Below are 16,361 nucleotides of genomic sequence, written 5' to 3' on the forward strand. Positions count from 1 at the left end.
TGCTCTGTAGTCATTGTGCAGGGTGCTCTGTAGTAACAGTGCAGGGTGCTCTGTAGTTACTGTGCACGGTGCTCTGTAGTCACTGTGCAGGGTGCTCTGTAGTCAATGTGCAGGGAGTTCTGTAGTCACTGTGCAGGGTGCTCTGTAGTTACTGTGCAGGGAGCTCTATAGTCAATGTGTAGGGAGCTCTGTAGTCAATGTGTAGGGAGCTCTGTAGTCACTGTGCAGGGTGCTCTGTAGTTACTGTGCCGGGTGCTCTATAATCACTAGGCAGGGTGCTCTGTAGTCACTGTACAAGGTGCTATGTAGTCATTGTGCACGGTGCTCCGTAGTCACTGTGCAGGGTGCTCTGTAGTTACTGTGCAGGGTGCTCTGTAGTTATTATGCTGGGTGCTCTGTAGTAACAGTGCAGGATGCTCTGTAGTCACTAGGCAGGGTGCTCTGTAGTCATTGTGCAGGGTGCTCTGTAGTAACAGTGCAGGGTGCTCTGTAGTCACTGTGCAGGGAGCCCTGTAGTCAATGTGTAGGGAGCTCTGTAGTCACTGTGCTGGGTGCTCTGTAGTCATTATGCTGGGTGCTCTGTAGTAACAGTGCAGGGTGCTCTGTAGTAACAATGCAGGGTGCTCTGTAGTCACTAGGCAGGGTGCTCTGTAGCCATTGTGCTGGGTGCTCTGTAGTCATTGTGCAGGGTGCTCTGTAGTCACTGTGCAGGGTGTTCTGTAGTCATTGTGCAGGGTGCTCTGTAGTCACTGTGCTGGGTGCTCTTGCTGGGTGCTCTGTAGTCACTGTGCAGGGTGTTCTGTAGTCATTGTGCAGGGTGCTCTGTAGTCACTGTGCTGGGTGCTCTGTAGTCACTGTGCGGGGTGCGCCGTAGTATTCAGGGCATTTATATGAGCCCCATGTATTTTAATTATAAATTCTCTGTTTCCCATATTCCAGATGTGTTGACACTGATGAATATGATTTTGTATCGGTCCCAGGGGGCAGATAGGGACCCCCCAGTTGTGCGCATTGCATAGTGTTCCTGCATTATATACACTTGGTATTGATGTGTATGGAGGTTGTGTCTGTGTGCACTGCTGAGGATGAATGAGTCACTGCTGTCAGCGCTCTGTCATTCTCATCCTGATTTAGCCGTCGTGTGTTCTGTGCTTTATATAGAAGGAAATTTCCTCACCATTACCAGGCCACCCTGTGTCACCTTCTCATATCTCCTGTGTGTGTTTGTAATATTGGGGAGATATTTTCCCGCACACTATGCACTAGAATTTATTGACCACTCGGTTTGCCCAACCGGCAGTAGACCCTCCTTGAGGAACTACATGTTCCAGAAACATCTAGGTGGCTTCTAACTAATCAGTATCCAAGTCCAATATAGAAAGTTTGTTTATTTACTGGCTAAAGATTATTTTCTGCCATTGGTTAATTTATTAAAGTTGACGTGTCATAGCTTTTCTTGACAAATTCCTGACATGTCACAACATACAGCAAAGTTTTACATTTCACTTCTCAGCTGTTCCCAGTCATGTATGTTTTATATGTTATATACTCCGGGCGTGTCCGGTCTGCAGACTGGGTGCTATACATTACATACTCTGGGTCTGTAGGCTGTGCTATACATTACATACTCTGGGTCTGTAGGCTGTGCTATACATTACATACTCTGGGTCTGTCTCTCTCTATGCTGTGCTGATGCCTGAACAAATATGGCTCTGTTCTTGTAGAATAAATCAGAATAAGACATTTCCCACCGACACATTACTTAGAATGTATGGATGTAATATGACATAATATATATAAAGCTAGGACTAGAAGTGTGAAGTGCAGACCTTGACGTCTTTGCCTTTCTTCAGATTGGTGAGAATCGCTTCCTTTTGCAGTTAATTTGTCATTTTTGTGCTCTGGATAATTTTGGAATCTGATTGCTGTGGAAGTGCAGATTATAAAGATTGGCTAACAAATTTTATTTCCATCTTTCCATCCCGCTGTTTTCCAGTTCATAGATAAATTGGTAAAAACAAAAAAAGTGAATGTTTATTTTATAAATTGGAGACGTTATCGGCAGCCTGAATTATATTCACCGCGGATTGAATATGGTGAAACAAGCAGGAGGAATGGCCTGAAGCTGCTTTATAAAGAGGCAGCACTGTCAGATTTGATGATTTTCAGGTACAAAGAATCATTCTGGGTTTTTCCTGAACAAATCTCTTATTTCCTGCAGATGTTACAAACAAATGTGAATGTTAGTAAATACGAATGGCTGCGCCGTGCGTCCACATCCTGCGTACAATCCTTCCCCTGTTTATTTTGGACTCCGGATTTTTCTGGAAGGGATCTTCCTTTTCTGTGGTTTTGTGGTCACAGCGGAGAGTTTCTCCGTTCTCACTTTTTCCTGCGTTATTGGGACACGGGTGAATCATTGGGCGGAAGGTGATTGAGCTGACCGGAGGGTTTAATGATGGGCAGGCTGTGATGAAATTTACATGGAGCGCCTGCAGCCACATCTTTCATCCCGGCTCAGCTCACCGAGGACTCCGATTAAATTGGAATTTTTTCTTGCTGTTGGCTCAGAGTTCATATTTGTGTGAAAGTTCAGTTCATGGCGAGCGCCGTGCAATACTCTCTGTTATCCCGGCGTTGTGTTGGCCACTGTCCCTCCTGCAATATGTCTAGTATACTTACCTTTTTCCAAAGTCTTTATTCTGGTCACATGACATAAAGCGTCCTCATTAGTTTTCTCCTGACCTTGGGATGACCTCCATAATATATAAGGTGCTCTCTTTATTGAGACTTTATGAATGAAGCTGTTCAGGGAGACACCAACATATTAGGCGGGCGCATGACGTCCTTTATTTACAGTATTACCATCTATAACACTGCGTTATTAAACCCAAAGACTGAGGACATCTTCTGGTGGAGAAGAAACACTGTAGGGGACAGCACCAAAGAGGAGGAGAGAGTTACAGCCAGAGCTACAATTTTTTTTTAAACCACCCAAGGGGTTCATATCCAACAACAACAAAAAAATATAGATTGTAGTTGTAATTTGCTCCCTACAGCATGTATAGTTGCAGGTCAGTTTTACCCCAAGCATTTTATTTTTATTATTACACAGTATTTATATAGCACCAATATATTGGGCAGCGCAATACAAAGTCCAGAGTAATGTCACTAGCTATCCCACAAAGAAGCTCAAAATCTAATATCCCCCCCGTAGTCATATGTCTTTACCAATAAGGTTAATTTGGGGGGAAGACAATTAAGCTAACTGCATGTTTTTGGAATGTGGGAGGGAACCTGCAAACTCCATGCAGATAATGTCCTGGTCTAGATTTGAACCTGGAACCCAGCGCCGCAAAGGCCAGAGTGCTAACCACTGAGCCACTGTATTTAGGAAGATCTCTTACCATGGCTTGCAGAGTATAGATCTGAGATGGGAGAGCAGCCCACTTTACTACATATTTTACTCAGTATTCCTGTAGAATTTACTTGAGTGATTTTTGCTGCACTTTTCCTCCACATTCTTCATGCTTTTCACTCCATAATATGAATTCACCTACCGATACCCAGACTTTACATTTTGCTCCGTATATTTTGTTCTCATCCTCACAGAACAACTGCTAAGATGAAACCAATTAGCCAGCCTATTGTCTTCCTCTGTGTGAGCTGACGGATAGCCTTGTACTGAAAGCAGAAGTATAGCGCTATCACTGGGTAGAAATACTGAGCAGTAAGCATTTTGTGTAAGGAGTGTATGTACCAAAAATTAACCAAAATGTTTTATACCACTGAATATCACACCTACGTGAGCTTGCTGGACATCTCATAACCTTTAATGTGGAATATCCCTCTACTCATAGCCATTAATATGGAGATGCCCCGATAGCATCCTTCACTCTTCTGGGAACGCTGTAAACTTTTGGGGTTTGTCTGTGGGAATTTCCCCCCATTGGTGAGGTCAGGTGCTGATGGTTGGGATTTGGCCCCTTTTGGGATTTGGCCCCTATTGGTGAGGTCAGGTACTGATGGTGGGGATTCGGCCCCTATTGGTGAGGTCAGATACTGATGATGGGGATTTGGCCCTAATGGTGAGGTCAGGTACTGATGGTGTGGATTTGGCCCCTATTGGTGAGGTAAGGTACTGATGGTGGGGATTCGGCCCCTATTGGTGAGGTCAGGTACTGATGATGGGGATTTGGCCCTAATGGTGAGGTCAGGTAATGATGTGATGGTGGGGATTTGGCCCCTATTGGTGAGGTCAGGTACTGATGGTGGGGCTTTGCCCCTATTAGTGAGGTCAGGTACTGATGGTGGGGATTTGCCCCCTATTGGATCCACATGGGGGAACAGAAAGGGGTCTTCACCAAACTGTGACCACAAGGCGAGAAGAGGACAATTGTCTATAATGTCTGTGTATGATGGAGAATTACCAGAACCCCTCACTAGAATTCCATCATCTAGAAGGGGGGGGGGGGTCCCATACTTCATTTTCCATATAATATACTGTAATGATTTAAATAACATAATCTCAGATTGTTATTATTTGTAATAATTATAATTTTATTTATAAATCCCCATCATATTATTAATATTAACCTCTAATATAAAGCTGAAGTTTCTTTTATCAGCTGCCGTGGTTTCTTCTCTCTGCTCGTTTCTTCATCGAACAAGCGTTAGGATTTTTTATCATGTAGGATATTCTTCTTCCTGCAAATCTTTGATGGAATTTTTCAAATCTGGGACAACTTGTTCCATTCAGCTGCTTTTATTTCTCAAACTTTGTCAGAGAAGATTCAGCCTAATGTATTCTTTATTTAATTACGGGAACACCTGCGTATCTCATCCCGTCACCGGTTGTGTCTGATCCTAGCGACAATCGTGTCTGACACACAGAAATCGGTGCATAGTTCAGTGTTTGTAGCAGTGATATCCAGGGGTTAATAATATTATGAATAAACAGTATTTATATAGCGCCAACATATTACGCAGCACTGTACATTAAATAGGGGTTGCAAATGAAAGACAGATACAGACAAAGACACAGGAGGAGGAGAGAACCCTGCCCGAAGAGCTTACAATCTAAGAAGTGGGGAAAGTAGCAGGTAGTAGGGACAGGGACAAAGAGTGACAGGATATGATAGTGAAGGGGCCCTGTTCGTTTTTCCTGGGGGGCCCGGCGACCTTTTAATGAAGGGGTCAGATTTAATATTTTTTTTAGCTCCTGGGAAATATCAATTAAAATGTTTCTGTCTGTCTCTTAAGCTGGGGGGCAATTTTTTTCCTTATTCCACAAATAAGTTCTGTGAAATATTTTTGGAAGGTTGATTCCAGTTGAAGATGTTTTTTCTTGTCTTTTGTTTCAGTGAACAATTTGCTGGTAATTTATGCCGCCCTGAGGCCAGTGTACGGCGTTATCATCAGCGCAGGATGTCAGAGACATTTTTTTCCAATGCATTGTTCTGTTTTCATCGCCGATCTGTTCATTTTTCAGTTTTTACCCACTTGAAATATTTATAAATTGGAGAGAATCTGTCAGGGGGGTATATGGGGGTCAGACGGAGAGGCCACTCAATGCATCTTTGGAGGAGATTTCATGGTGCAATGAGTTTCTTTTTAAGATGTATCATACATTGGCTGCAAACTTACTATTCACATTGACTTGTATAGAGGAATCAAAGGAGAAACGCATCTGGAGAGCAGAACAATGGACATACTAATAGATGTAGTTTTAGGGGTTAATTTAGTGTTGGGGGTTGGGTTCAAAATTATTTCAAGTGGGTATAAAGCCGATTACTAAAATCTGAATGGTGATGTTGCACATTTGCAATATACCTTCTGGTGATCCTGCCATGAACGTCTTTTTTCAAGCACTTCCTATAGGCATCTGTGCCACAGATCTGCCCACTGTGCTATCATTCTGCACAAAGCTGCATTTATTATCATTCCCCAATTATTGTCGGGTTGGCCATCTCCATGAGGAATGTTTGTCCTCAATTATCAGTACACCAATGTATAAAAGTTGAATACATAAGTCACTTCACCCTACACTGGATCCAATCTCAAGAACATCAATGTCATATTTTTCAGCATATGGTGGCTACATTCGTTTTCACCTTTTTCTTATTTCTTATTTACTTTTTACATATTTCCTGTCCTAGGGTGACAACTCTCATCCTATATTGGAGAAAAAACTTAGGACTACAAAACCTGCTCCTCTCCTATTCATACCATAGAGGGAATGGGGTTCTGTAGTCCCCAGGGATAAAGGAGAACATTGTAATTGATAGCAGTCAGCACTGATAACAGTTTAGTGATTTTCTCTGAATTTTCAGGATCTTTTTAGTGACTTGTCCATATGGGATAGAAGATGACATGAGCTCTGGAATGAAGTGTTCATCTCTTTCTCGGTTGGATAATATCATTCTGCAGCTGCGAGTGTTAACTCTGCCAGGATCGCAGCCCCTTTCCAGAAAAAGGCTGCGCTGGGGCTCTGAGGCCGATGGGCCGTTCACTCCCTGTTACTTGTGGCTTTAACATTCGCCAACACACACAAGCGTTCCAAACCGCCAATAACTCTGCGCTCACCGCAGCCCCTCTGAGCTCCATCTCTAACGTTCGATTTGCTGTGCTGCGGCACCAGAGGGGTTAACTAGAGTCCGAAAGGATTGTCAGGGACGTCACAGTGACTCCAAAGTCTGACAGGGATTTAAATAGTAGCTGAGTGTCCCCCCCCAGGCACTGGAGGCAGTGAAACGCACAACCTTGCTTCATAGATCAGCCGTGAAATCACTAACACCTGGCGGAATTGCGTCGTGCATGGACGAAGGCTCTCTGGGGAGCGGTGAGTCGATGTGTCCTCCTGCCTTCGGGCTCCATGTGGGGAGACGTCCAGGAATTTATGTACATGTAGACAGTTCATAAAATGCGATAAAACTGGGCTGGAGGGGGTCTGTGGAGTAACATAGACCCAAAAAAACATTTTTTCTGTGTTTGTCAATTTTCTTCTCTTGGAGCAAAAACATTATGGCACCGACATCCCTGAGGGTCCATTCACACACTGCACCTGTGTTTTGTATTCACTCACACCATAATGGGCGTTTGTGCCACTTATTATCATGTATTGCGGTAAGGCAGCTGTTTTGGCAACCGCAGCGCGCTCACATTCAATATGGATGTTGAGGTGACGCAATAAATGGCAATGGTATGTTAGCCTTAAATATTTTTGCACAATATTAATATTATTAGTAAATTGCATTTATATATCACCAACATAATCTGCAGCGCTGTACAATAAATTGGGGTTATAAATGACAGATAACAAACAATGACACACCGGAGGAGGAGAGGACCCCAACCAACAGAGCCTACAAAAAACCCTATGGTTGTATTGAAGGACTTTTCAGGTGCTGTTACTGGAATGGAAAATTCACAGATTTTTACTGAAGACAAAAATACAATGAAAACAAAACATTCAATAACAAAATTGCCCCCAGAAATTTTTTTAGGCTGGGTGGGAAGAAGCTGTAGGCGGGTGGCAGCCCCTGTATTGTGACCCAAGTTGTCAATAACCACCCAAAAACTGGCGGGTGGTCACTGAAAAGTGCCGGGTGGTACACCCAGCTAAAAGGGGCTGGGGAGAACACTGAATAAATAAAAACTGAGATTTGAGTTCTGAGTTCATCCAGTTCTCATATATTGATATATTCATTATATTGAACACAAACGTTAACTTGTTTTAAATCTAATCTTGTATTGTTATCTGTGGTTTTAGGGGGGGGGGCAAATATTTTCATTTATTTGTAATAAAGCATCAATATTCATATTATTATTGAAAAGTATTTATATAGCGCCAACATTTTACGTAGCGCAGTACAAGCGACAGACAGATAACAAATACTGTAGAAGGGTTTATTGGGGGTTTTAGAAACATTGTATTTGATCAGAAATGAAAGATTTGATGGTTGCTGGTGGGGTTTAAGTTGTAGGGTGCAGATCTCCTGGGGGAGTTTGTACCCTGAGATGTTGCTGCAGGGAAGTTATGTTCTGCCACTGATAAGACACATAGAGTACTTTAGTGAATTTGGGTTTCGGGGTAAGAAACATGGAAAGTTTTGGGGGTTATTCTACTGTAATGTGATAGTTTTAAATATGGGAGTTTTATTTCCAGATTTCCAGCATTGGGTTAGGGATAAGGTACGGCTGTTTATTTTATTGGGGGGTATTTGTTGGGGTCTGAGGGTTCATTGTTAGGGATCAGATGAATGTTACATTTTAGGGGTGAGAGTTGTTGATGTTAGGGGTCGGGGTATATGTGAGGGGTCACTTTTTCGGTTTCGGGGAGGATCAGGGTAATGGATGAGAACTCTGGGTGGATTTTGCTGATAATAAATTTGCCACCAAACTGCAGATTTCACCATTGGCTGTTCTGTACATATTGTGTGATATTTCCTCTGTGTGAATCTTGGGAAAAAGTTGTGTGAATTTACCCTTTGACTTTGCTGATTTTTTATCTATTTATAGTTTGCTTTTCTTGGTTCTCATTTTCCTCTCTTCATCGTAATAATGACTTTATTAAATAAAACATTTACGTCTTCATCATTACTGGATCCCTCAGCTTCTTGATGTGGCAGAGGCAGATCCCGGCTGTGTGTACTCTCAGCCTGATGTACACAGTCGGCCTGGTTTTGGGAGGAGTTATGCAAATGTAAGACTAACTGATGGGTCTCTGTCTGGAGTAATTGCTTAAAGGGATAGCTGTATTTGCATACAGAACCCCCCCCCCAGGTAACGCCCACATGACTCACTGCAGATTCTAATGTATACTGGGAGACAAGTAGGAAACAATTGCAGTGCAGGAGAGGAGTCAGTACATCTGTGCAATACTGGAGGGCAGATTTATTGAGGGGGAGGTCAGAGGGCAGATTTAATGAAGAGGAGGTCAGAGGGCAGATTTGAGCATTTTGATTGATTGAGGATTGGGATTGATCAGGGGTCATGCTGATTACAATGGTTTTATGGTTGTTTTTATGTCTTATCAAAGTAATTCGGTGCCAGATCTACGGAAATGATTGTTGGATAACAGGATGGACGGCGGTGCGGTGGGCAGGCGTGGGGTTAATACGGTGTGCAGGGTGAGCATGTTCCCCCATGCAAGGATCCATATATCCTGAGTCATTCCCAGTGACATTCCGTACGGGAACACTGGAAGTGGCGTCGGCCTCATCTGTTCGCTGTTTTTGCCAGAAGTGGAGCCTCGGGGTCACTTCCTAAAAGCAGAAAATATACACTCGGATGTTTCCCACCCCTTTCCTGGCGCTGTCACTCTGCAGGTGCTGGAGAGCTGGAAATGATAAATAAAAAACATCCACAGGCGCATCCTATCCTGCGACCGCGGCATTTCCCTGCGCCCCGAGCGCCGCCCTTTCCCCCCTCCATCCTGGTCACTGTGACCACACACAGATGCTGCCACATGGATGCAATTATATCCAGCAATTAACTCCAAGAAGACTGAAATGTTACAGAAACCCAGCTCAGGGAAACAAATAAAACCTACATTTCTCCCCCATGACTTACCCCAATGGGAGACTCTGTTTTCTGTTGCTGCAGTATCTTCTGTGGCTCCATGAATAAATTCCTGACATATCAAAGTATACAGAAACAAAATAACTGCTCAGAAAATCTCAGCAAAAAGCTGTCCATGGTCTCCAGTCAGTGACACTGCCAAGACTGAGATGATGTCGCAGTCTGCTGCAGGCAGGGAAAGCATTTCCTCAATCTCCTCTTTCCCAGTGATCAGACTGCAACATTAAAACTTTTGAAAAGTAATTCTAGCTAACCGCTTGGCATCTTCATTCAGAACAACCAATTAGGCACTTGTGTGGTCTTACGGGTCACCATGGGCCTTTCCCTCCTTTTAAATGTCCCTCCCTTCCCGCCACCAATGTGCTGTCCAATGAAGACAAGTGGCCTCTTCATTTCCGGGACGGTTTACTCATCTACAACCAATGTGTAAACCAGTTCTGTGCCAATGGGCATCTTGCAGGAGCTGGTTGGCGTCCGAGCTGTCAGGAAATTTCCAGATAAAAGATAAAATATCCCATTTTCTACAAGAAAAGTCATGATGAAGAATTGTCTGACTGTACATTCTGGTGACGCTGCTTATTCTGCAGTTTGTCATTGTCTGATCTGCCGCCCCGCCGCTCAACGCTCTGACTGCGATAAGCATTTGTACGACACGCGTGAAGAGTATTTCATAGACGGTGACTACGAGGGGAGAATGGCAGAGGACAGAGCTCGGGGGATATCAGGTGGCGGCGTGGGATTATCTTAATATTGCAGAGAATTTTATTACTCTCCATACTATTACTCCCAGCCAGGAATCAGTGGTGCCCCATGGTCCCTCCAGAGATTGCTTGGGGGTTCCCCGAACTGTGAAAACTTGTCCTCTTATTAGATGATACCTAAATAGTTCTGGTGCCGGCACCACTTGGCTGATCCAGCTGCATGATAATGATGTGTTCGTGATATTCTATCCACCACTCTTTGGGGCTGTATTACTTACACCGACCCCCAATGTAAGGCCTTTCCCATTGACCCCACAAAAATTTGTTTTAGAAGGGGTAAAAATTATTTCAAGGTGTAAAAGCTGCCACAGATCCAATAATATATAAGTATTAAATTCTTATCATAGAATGCTAATATTAATAGGGTAAGTTGCCCCCGTGCTGTTGCATGGTTGGGAGATCCAGCTACCCTTCCATTGAAATCATCTCTGACTGTCTGGGAATGCCAGTCTCCTACATCCGGGCACAGGGCATTTCACAGGTTGGTGATTGGTTCTCTTTAGCTGCCCATCCTAAATGATTTTCATCTTGCAACTCCTAAATTTCATCTTAAAACTCATTAATTTCATCTGACAGATACACAGAAATGCCAGGCAGGTAATTTGGCACCTTTCACTTATGTGTTGATAGTTTTATTGCATGACAGTGCTGGCGCTTTCTCTGGCGGTATTGCTGCAATAGTACGATATTTATCACCTGGGGGGGGAGGAGTAATGTTTGCTTGAGGTCCTCTGGCAGCTGCCACTTTCAGTGCCCAATGCCCTCTAACTTACCTGCAGGAAGCCGCTTTCCCTGTGTGCTGTTCACACGGTGCGCATATCTGTGCCGCGGCAGCTGGCGTCTTTCACCCCCAGCGCAGTTTTCCTGTCGCTCTGTGACTCGTACATCACAGTCCGCAGTTAGTAATTTGTCCGCTTCATCTGTCATCTCCTGCACTGTGCAATGGGCCGGGTGAATTTTGCCAGGCAAGCTGCCGCCTCCAGGCAGAGACAGGGTTGGTGGTGCCAGAAAAATCACTTACGGCAAGTCTCCTGCGGATGAAACGCATTAGGCCGCCTGCGAGGCGCGCTTCATGGCTTCCAGAGGGCTTATCGTTCAGCCTCTCTTCCCGCCATGCTCGGATTCATCTAGAAACAGCCGGGGAGATCTCTAAGCTAAATGAGACGCGGTGGAGATGGCACAGTGGTGGGGCCTCTCTGCTCCGCTGCTCGCTCTTTATGCCACACTAAACCCACATAAGTGTCTAACACCACATGCAGAAGAAAAGTCACGTTTGCTTATAAGGCAATACAAAGTTTCTGTTCAATTATAACATTGAAAGTATTACTCGTTGATCCTGCCATAATTTCAGTGGACTGATATCTTCTTGTACTTCCTGTCTGTTCTGCATTTAACAGTAACATTATTACCAGCAATCTCTGTAAGCAGCAGCCACCTATCTTAGGTAGATGAAGGGGGGGGGGGATTCTGTCTTGTTCTAGCGTGACAACCCAGCTCCATAACAATAAGCATGTGTTGTCACCCAAGGGACAGAAAGAAAAGAAATAAATGCATCCAGGACATCTAAGGACTGTAAAGCTGCAATATATAACATTTCTGTTCTTTTGTTAAGCCATTGAAGGTGATTTGTTTGAAAGCTCTGCAAGAGGTAAAAGGCCACGATCACTTTTCTCAGGGAATAAACTGCATTTTCTGCTGCGGAGTGCTTAATAATGGTGTCTTGTAAAGGATTTTACTGTCATTGAACATCTTCAGGACGTTCAGATGCAAAATGCGGCCTTCACCACAACAAAGAGAAATCAGACAAAGTGGTGTAATGGCCGTGTTTTTGAGATCGGAAAAAAACATTAAAAGTGAGCGGAGAGATTTCTTGGGGCCGTTATTGTGGTTTGTGTCAAATCACAAGAAATTGCATGAAGATTGTTCATACAGCGCGTCACAGATTGCAAACTTCTAATACTAATCAATGGGCTCAATATCATTGCATTGATTGCTGATAATGCATGTGCTGCTGTCCTGCACTCATCTCATAATACAATGATCAGGCCTGAGCTTCCTCCCTCATCTATCCGGCCTGTGCTGCAATATAGGCCACTGATCGCAATACTAAGAGTGACCCAAATGTGCAGCCTTGTAGGTTCACCTCTGAAATGTTGGAGTAAATGCGTCTTTTACATGGAAGCTCACATTACACTTTACCCAATGACCTTCAAGAAGAGACGACCTTCTATGACGCCTTCATAGAGACAGAATTAATTTCTTTTCTCATTATTTTCCTTTTTTCCTTGGGGCCTTAGTAGGATCAGCCTTCCCAGAGATATCTAGAAACAATGTAACTGTCTGGTAGCACAGATAGCTGGGAACTGCAACTAGTTGCAGCACAGGCAGGGAGTGCAGGAAGTTATCAGCAAGATTAAAAGGGACCCAATATATAAGTTCATTGTTAGGATTTGCTTTTCCTTTTTGTCTGCTGTGATGCACCATAAATCAGTATTTTGCTGTGTGTGTTGTTTATGAATATGACTAGGAAACCCTGAACACATAGAACCTGATTTATGAAAGCTCTGCAAGACTGGCAAAGATAGCCTATTATGGTAAAACCTGGGTGATCCAGCAAACCTGCAATGGATCTGGTCCAGAATTAAAAACATTTCCCAACTAATAACAAATTATTTTTAATAAAACCATTCCAAGTTTGCAGGCTCCCCCAGCTTCTTCCATGACAGTTTATCTTCTCCAGTGTTTGCAGCCTGTACTTAATCTGTGAGACAAGTTATCTCTCTGACTCCTTCAGAATGTTCACAGGTGAATGAAAACACAATGTTAAAATTTAAAACCTGCAATAGTTTTTGTAGTGTAGTGACAGGGTCTCCTAAGGCTGGATGTTTTGTACAGCAAAGACCTGAAAACTGACCAGCTGACCACCAATCACCTCTTGCAGAATGTGTGCAACATAAAAGAGCAAGGGGCAGAAATCCAGAGCCATGTAGGGTTTCTGTTTTTATGGCCACACTGGAAGCTGTGAGTGGGAATGGCTACCATTGGCTGATTGGTGAGGATTGGAGGATTATCATACCATTCACCCAGCAGGGCAGAAGATGATCCATCCGCCTGAATCTCAGTTCTGCGCAGCTTTGATGAATGACGCTCTTTTTCCAATAATGCAAAGTGAACGTCGCTCCCTCCACCCCCTCGCCGTCTCCTAGTTTGTGTCAGATTGCATTTAATCTAAAATCGTAACAAAGTACCGCCAGCCCGCGTAATCCATCTTGCCGTCTCATTTTTTTTTTTCAGCTGGTAAACCAATTTAAAAATTAAATGTAAATGCTGAACATTAAGCTTTGTGCTTACTCGGCTGTTCACCTTCTAATTCATCCTGAATATATTATATTTACTGTTGCAGCAGAATTTCGTAATGAATAAAACTCAATAGAGACTCTTTAATAGCTCAATTATAAGCTGCCAGTGTTAGAGAGACGCACGTTTCATCCACGCCAAGACTACAATTATATTCCATTCATACAGGGAACAGAGTCCTCCAGCAAAGCAGAGTAATTTAGGAGAGGAGAGTTATAGAGGAAGGAACAGAGTCCTCCAGCAAAGCAGAGTAATTTAGGAGAGGAGAGTTATAGAGGAAGGAGCAGAGTCCTCCAGCAAAGCAGAGTAATTTAGGAGAGGAGAGGAGAGGAGAGTTATAGAGGAAGGAGCAGAGTCTTCTGGCAGTGCAGAGTAATTTAGGAGAGGAGAGTTATAGAAGAGGGAGCAAAGTCCTCCAGCAAAGCAGAATATTTGAGAGGAGAGTCATAAAGGAAGAAGCAGAGTGCTCCAGAATTATTTCATCTCGCTTCTTGTCTTGGTGAGCACATGGTGAGTGAAATTTCGGGAACTGGTTGATTGTAAAAAGAAAACCTTTTTTTTGGCTCCTCGGGCCCTGTGTTGTGTCCTCACCTCATTGGTTGCATTTTGGTTTGGTGACTCTGGTTTCGCCTGTCAGTGTGGTCACAGAGGAACTCTTTGCCTATTTTGGAGATTTCCTTGTTGTTGTCTGACTACAAAAACACCAAAACAGCAGCCCTTTCGTGTGGTCACCTTGACAAATTTTTACATTGATGCTGATTGCTCCTGGGGAGAGGCCCTTTGGTGACTCCATACGGGCCAATCTGACCTCTTGTGATAATATCTAAGTGGCCTCCCCAGCTTTGACCTGAGCAGGAATTTGGGATAGATAATATGATCTGTGAGATTTGAACACGTTGCATTGTAGCTCGTCTTGGCGGAGAGTGCCTGGAGCACAATGCGCAGCATTTACAAGCTGTTCCATGTTAAGCTTCTTGTCTCTGGAGCTCTGTAAAGTTTAACTAGTGCTTAGCGCAGCTTCTCCCCTTCTTGTGCAGCCCTCCACTCTATGTTGCCCTTTATTCCCCCGCCCTCCTTTCAGCCTCCGCTGCCCCCTGTGGACTCGGCCGCATAGAAAGGGCAAATTCGGTTCCCAATCAGCCTGAAATTTTGGAGGCCTTTTCAGGACAGAAGGGGCAGAGAAATTTCCTGTTTGTCAGGCACAAAGGGGGGCCACATCGGCCTGAGAGAATGGAGCCGTATTCTTGGCAGGGCCCTGGAATGTTGTGAGAGCTCTCAGGATAATGCGGCCCAGTAACAATTATTTATCTTTGGCTTCAGCCCTTGTCCATTCCAGGAGAGCTGTCAAAGCGCATTACTCCGAATGGCCTTTCAGGGAGCAAAAAGAAGTCCAAGGACTCCCAGCGTAGGGTTTTATCTCATAACATCGACCCCCTCTGAAGTGGATGAAAAGTCCCCGGACCCCGGGAGGAGTCCTTAAAGGGATACTCCATGCAAAGTCTCTGACTCTGGGGAGGAGTCCTTAAAGGGATACTCCATGGTAAATCTCTGGGCTCATGTAGTAGTGCTTTAAAGGCAAACTCCATGAGAAGTCTCTGGGTCCCAGAGAGGAGTGCTTAAAGGGATACTCCATGCTAAATCTACGGGCCCCAGGGAAAGGTGCCTAAAGGGAAATGACATACAAAGTCCCTGGACCTCCGGATGAGTGCTTAAAGGGATACACCACGCAATGCTTTTAGGCCCCAGGGAGGAGTCCTTAAAGTGAAACAACATGAAAATCTCCAGGTTTGGGAAGCAATACCTAAAGAAAAACTCCATGGTAAATCTCTGGGCCCTGGGAAGAGTGCTTTAAGGGAAACTCAATGCAAAGTGTCCTGGCCCCAAAGAGGAGTGCTTAAAGGGAAACTTCATGAAATATTATTAATTTTATCCAGTTTTTATATAGTGCCGACATATTGCTCACCTCTTTACAAAGTCCATAGCCATATCACTGGCTGCCCCTCAAAGGGGCTCGTAATACAATTTTATATTGTTAAATGATCAATTGAAAGTGTTGGAATAAATCTGTTCAGTAAGTGAAGATTATGCCTGCTGATCCTGCCAGCAATGGTATGAGCTGATAACTTCCTGTGCTCTATGTCCTGGTAATCCCTCTGCCCTCACCTCCTGTCAGCATGTCCCCGTCAGCTTTAAAACTGTCCCTCCCCCTCCCAGTTCTTGTTTGGGGATAACAGGGGATGGGAGATATTTGAACTCTGGCACTTGTTGCATTCAAATACATCCGATTATTCCTAATACATAAATTCATTATTTGTTTTCTTGCTTCTTCCCGGAGTTCAGCTTTAAGACATGAATTATGTGAAGTGAATCTAATCTCTGTGTTCGGCGTAATCTGGAGGACTCTGCGATGGGGTTTATTTTTAGGTGACGGCTGAGGCTGCACAGGGCAGGAGGTGATACGGTTCGGGGAAATGGGGGCCCTCGAGTTCTCATCCTGAACCTCACTGACATTGAGAATGTTTAACTTTACTAATAAATATGTTTGGGGTGACAACTGGACACAATAATTTGGAAGCCCAGAAATGGAGATCTGCACATCTCCTCCACTTTAAATTGTAGCTAAAGACCAAACTGCTTTCAGTTTTTTATGGAGTGAGGTGC

At 44.0% G+C, this 16,361-nt stretch overlaps 1 protein-coding gene across 2 annotated transcripts in view; it reads left to right on the forward strand.

The window, feature by feature from the left end:
• SEMA5B (semaphorin 5B) overlaps positions 1–16,361 on the forward strand; it is a 165,890-nt gene that overhangs the window by 9,599 nt on the left and 139,930 nt on the right. Inside the window, exon 1 of one of the 2 annotated variants that reach the window (XM_072417909.1) lies at positions 6,568–6,841. The exons of the other annotated variant lie outside the window; for it this stretch is intronic. The gene's annotated coding sequence lies outside the window, so the exon portion shown is untranslated. Of the gene's footprint in view, positions 1–6,567; positions 6,842–16,361 lie in introns of those variants that run through there. 2 annotated transcript variants of the gene reach the window in all.

Source organism: Pyxicephalus adspersus, chromosome 7 (assembly GCF_032062135.1).
Source record: "Pyxicephalus adspersus chromosome 7, UCB_Pads_2.0, whole genome shotgun sequence".
Lineage (NCBI taxonomy): Eukaryota > Metazoa > Chordata > Amphibia > Anura > Pyxicephalidae > Pyxicephalus > Pyxicephalus adspersus.